The sequence below is a fragment of the Neophocaena asiaeorientalis genome, unplaced genomic scaffold (assembly GCF_003031525.2).
Source record: "Neophocaena asiaeorientalis asiaeorientalis breed wild unplaced genomic scaffold, Neophocaena_asiaeorientalis_V1.1 scaffold81, whole genome shotgun sequence".
Taxonomy (NCBI): domain Eukaryota; kingdom Metazoa; phylum Chordata; class Mammalia; order Artiodactyla; family Phocoenidae; genus Neophocaena; species Neophocaena asiaeorientalis.
The window spans coordinates 3,042,599-3,047,848 of NW_020171990.1; positions in this window are offsets into that span (position 1 = coordinate 3,042,599).

Genomic DNA, 5,250 nt, shown 5'->3' on the forward strand with positions numbered 1-5,250 from the left:
CAATTAGATATAAGCAGAGTCTGATACCAAGGTGTCCTGAATCCTTATATATTTTTCCCACTATATCTCATCACCTCCTCATATTAAGCTACATTTTAAGTCAACTCTACCTTGAAATCAGAATAAATTAAAAATTGTCAACTGTTTAAAATTTATATTAAGTGTTTCCAAATGCAAATCTAGAGAATTATTCTGGAGGTCATTTTATTTTCATTTCTCTTCTACAAATAATAAAAGATTATTAGCACCTTTTGATTTTTCCTTTGATATTAAGCATTTTTCTAATGAATGAGTAGTTACAATAAAAATTACATATGCACAGTGTCAAGTGGTTGACTGAAATTTCAAAATTTTTAAGGTAAGACAAATAAAAGGTTGTTGCTTATTACCCTTAAAATAGCTTAAACAATCTGACCTACTGAGACTGTCCAAGCTAGTTGGGCAATGGTTGAGGAAAAAAAAAATGCACAGAATTTGAAATGATAATGTTGAACGCAACCTCACTCATTTAGTCTTCTTTAACTGTGCTTACTTAGCGTATCCCTAGTTATAATCTTTCAAGTGATACCAAAGGACCATCAACAAAAATCAGTACAGGATCAACTCTTTTACAAAGAAATAGAGATAGAATCTGGGTCTGTAGATTGCCGTACTAGCTGATGTTTTTTTAATTGGTCATTTTGTAACTTTTTCTTTATAGGATTAACAGACAATCCAACTGATAATTATTTCTCCAGTCAATCATCTGAATCTTTCAAAAACATTGTGTAAGGCTTCCCTGGTGGCACAGTGGTTGAGAGTCCGCCTGCCACTGCAGGGGACACGGGTTCATGCCCCGGTCCGGGAAGATCCCACATGTCACAGAACAGCTAGGCCCGTGAGCCATGGCCGCTGAGCCTGCGCGTCCGGAGCCTGTGCTCCGCAGTGGGAGAGGCCACAACAGTGAGAGGCCTGCGTACCGCAAAAAAACAAAAAACAAAAAATAAAAAAAACAAAAAAAACCATTATGTAGTGCAAAGGGAGATAGATTTTCTCATCATTTCCTACTCCCACTTTCAGGTACAAACTCTAACACTTAACCTGTGCTTCATCAATATTAGAAAGATGCCTTAATACCTGATATCGAGACCGGTGTTATAGTCCTTACCCTGACAATCACAGTCTATATGATTGAATATATGTAGTTTAAGTTATTTGAATTTCGGATTTATTAACTCTAAACTAATCTCCCAAATATACTTAAAGTCTAATGCTTTAATATTCTATCAGCTTTCATTTCAATTTGTACTCATGAGGAAATTATTCTATTCATCACCAAAACTACATGACACTTGCAGCATGACATTTCTAAAATATGTGGTCAAGATTTTGTCTTTGATTAATGATACTATCAAATATTGACATTATTTATAAAAATGAAAGGACATTAGGAATGAGTCTTGCAAAAGTTATTGGGGCCTAATAATGCCTAATAATGTAGAACTATTTGATTTTTCTTACCTCTGAGAAATAAGGGATTATTCAGTTTTTAGCTAAATTTTTGACAACTACAAATATCTAGGCAATTTAATCATGGGCACCTGGAAATAAAAGATAAAACATTCCTTTTCTGATTTTAATCACTTAAATTTGGCTATGATGCCTTTATTGTAATTCGGTTGTATGATTTAGTGCCTCAAAATGAATGAAACATGTGGACTAAACTTTATATTTGGAATCTAAAAAATGATACAAATGAACTTATTTACAAAACAGAATATCACAGACATAGAAAACAAATTTACCGTTACCAAAGGGCAGAGGATAAATTAGAAGTCTGCGATTAAAATATACACACTACTATATATAAAATAGATAAATCAAGGACCTACTGTATAGCACAGGAAACTATAATCAATAACATGTAATAAACTATAATGGAAGAGAATGTAAAAAAAGAATATATTTATATATATATTCTATATATATGTATAACTGAATCACTTTGCTGTACACTTGAAACTAACACAACATTGTAAATTAATTTTACTTCAAAAAAAGCCCCCATAGTTATGACTTGTCAAAAATAAAGACATTTTTTTTCTTTGTACCTAATGAAATAGGAGCTGAGATAGGTGAAAACAGTGTTGTATACAAATTTAATGTAAATAAACACTCTTGTCCTACCCTTCAAAGTTTGAACCACTATCTTATTTATATAATTGGTTAAATGTCATGTGGCTTATGATTTCTAAAATTTACTATTTACATATATGTATTTAATTAAGCTTTTATTTTATTGGTGTCTGCATTCTAAACTCAGATATATGTTCTCACATATCCCCTACTATTCTTTTTAAGGTACCTCTTATAATTTAGCTAATGCATTAAGTGAATAGAAATTATTTCCATTATTGTAGTCTGTAGACTATCCACAGGACCTCTGGTCATAAGATAACCTAGTAAGTTGCCATCTTTTGTAATAATTATTACAAGTCTTTTTTGCTCTAAAAACCAAACAAATACACTTATCAAAATGGAGGTGAGGATGGGAGTGTTACAATTTATATTAAACAATTTACATCAATATATTAAATAGTACAGCTATTGATTTAACTACCCAAAGGAGTTACTCTCAGCCTTTTAAAATATTATTGACAGTCATACTTTCTTCATAATTATCAATGTATAATTTTTCATCACTGAGAGTCCCTAAATCATTTCAAAATGTAATTGTCAAGATGAGATTAAGCAAAATTTATCTTTTAGTTACAGAAGAATAAATTGATGTAAGTGGAATAACTATAATGATTTGCAGCTCAAACTGAAGGGAGTAACACGGGCTAATCTACTCTATACTTTTTATAATAGTCATATACTTCTGCTGTGGAATAAAACTAAGGTCATCACTTTTGTTTCACTACCCATGCAGACTTAGAAAGGTATAAAATAAATAATGAAATGGAGGTTTTGTAAAAAATACATCAAGCAGTTTCCACAGCAGCCTCAGAATCACATCATAAACAGTATTCCACTTTTTCGGTCTCCCAACTTTTCTCTTGAAAAATATCAGATGTTATAGCATAATTTTTGCCTATTTTTGACTGTACTTATACCATCTTATCAAATAGGCAAAGGTTTAGGAATTTGAATTGAGTAAAGACATTTTCAGTCTCTGGTTACTGCAACTTTTCATGAAATGTTGTTGCTTTTAATTTCCAGTGACATTTTACAAGTCATTTGCTGAGCTTCCACATTTGAAGCAGCATCTCATTAGGTAAACTGCCAGTACTAATATTCTGTTTATTTGTTACAAATTTTTGCAAAAGTAGTAGATTGTAACTTATGTTGATTTTTGTGGTTAAAGATTTGGCAGATGAAATAAAATGAATAGGGAAGGTATCAGAAATAAAATTTAGTATTTATCCTAAATTCAGGAAGATCTTGAATAGCATGTTGGTGACTTTGAGTGTTTTATTAACTTGTAACAAAATTATGATATTGCACTTCATTTTCTTTCTTTCACGGCATAACTGTGATGTAATTGGAAGTTAAAAATAGTCTTTCTTTGAAATTTAAGTCGATCTGGAAGAAATCAAACATTTTCTGTGTACCCCTACATCCCATTACATTTGCACCATTTCTGTATCTTTTTAGTTAGAAGCTTTGTAGAAAATCCATCTAATTTAAAAAATAGTTGATAATCAACTCTTATTGCAAAATCATTTTTTGTGGTATAGTGGTCATAGGTAGTTCAAATCTTGTCATTTCTTAGAAATGAAATAATGGAAAAAGTAGATAATGGGAAGACTTTCCTGAGTTCTTTTACATATTTTTAATGAATATGTTAGTCTAGTCCTGATGAAATTTTAAATATCTTGATTTTAGTATCCACAAAGGAAAGAGATAGTATTCAACTTATTATTAAAGATTATCATTTTTTGTATCAAAAATGTAATTCAAAGGTCTATGGAAATTGAAGAAAGCATTCAGTGTTCTTTAAAAAGATTGTATTGATGTTTTTTTAAAAATTAATTAATTAATTATGAAAGTGCATACTGGTATGAAAGGGATTTACATGTCATCATAATTGAATCAAATCTAGAAAATATTACTTTTCAAGTTTACATTCTATGAAGTAACATTGATTTAGATACATGGCTATGTGTGTCTAACAATATTAGTAGACCTGTGGACTTGCACTAGAAGATCATGTGCTTTAGAAAAAAATTTTAATTCTGAACTAAAAAGAAATAATATTTCACTGTTTTCAGTAGATAGAAAGCATTTCAAAAATATTTTAGTTGCATAATAGAAACACAGTAAAAATGCATTGACCTTATTAAAAAAAAAAACAAAACACAAATGTTATTATCTTGAAATTACCTTTAGCTCATCCTATTCTGTTCCTTCTCACAGGAAACCTTCTTTTCAAACATTTCATATAGCATCCCCTTGCTTTTTTCTTCTTTTTGACTTTATCCTTCCAGTTTTATTGAGATATAATTGACACACATCATTGTTTAAGTTGTGCAGCATAATAATTTGACTTATAAACATCATAAAATGATTATCACAATAAGTTTAGTGCACATCCATATCTCTGTAAATACAAAAGTAAAGAAATAGAAAAAATAACTTTTCCTTGTAATGAGAGCTGTTAGGATTTACTCTCTTAACAACTTTCACATGTAACATGCAGCAGTGTTAATTATGTTTACCATGTGCATTGCATCCCTAGTACTTATTTATCATATAAATGGAAACTTGTACCTTTTTATTGCCTTCCTTCAGTTCTCCCTTGCCCCACCACCAACCTCTGGTAACCACAGATCTTATCTCTTTTCTTATGAGTTTGTGTTTTTTGAAGTATAATTGACCTGCAACACTATGTTAGTTTCTATTACACAACATAGTGATTTTTATACATTTCAACATGATCACCATGATAAGTCTAGATATGATACATCACCATATAAAGATATTGTATAGTTATTGACTATATAATTCACACTATACATTTCATACTCGTAACACATTTATTCCGCAGTTGGAAGTTTGTACTCTTAATCTCCTTCACCTATTTCTTTTTTACCCCTACCCCCTTCCACTGTGGCAACGATCTGTTTGTTCTCTATATGTATAACTCTGTTTCTGTTTGTTATGTTTTTTCATTTTTTTAATATTCTACATACAAGTGAAATCATACAGTATTTTTCTTTCTCTGTCTGACTTATTCCACTTAGCAAATGATAGAATTTCATTCTTTTT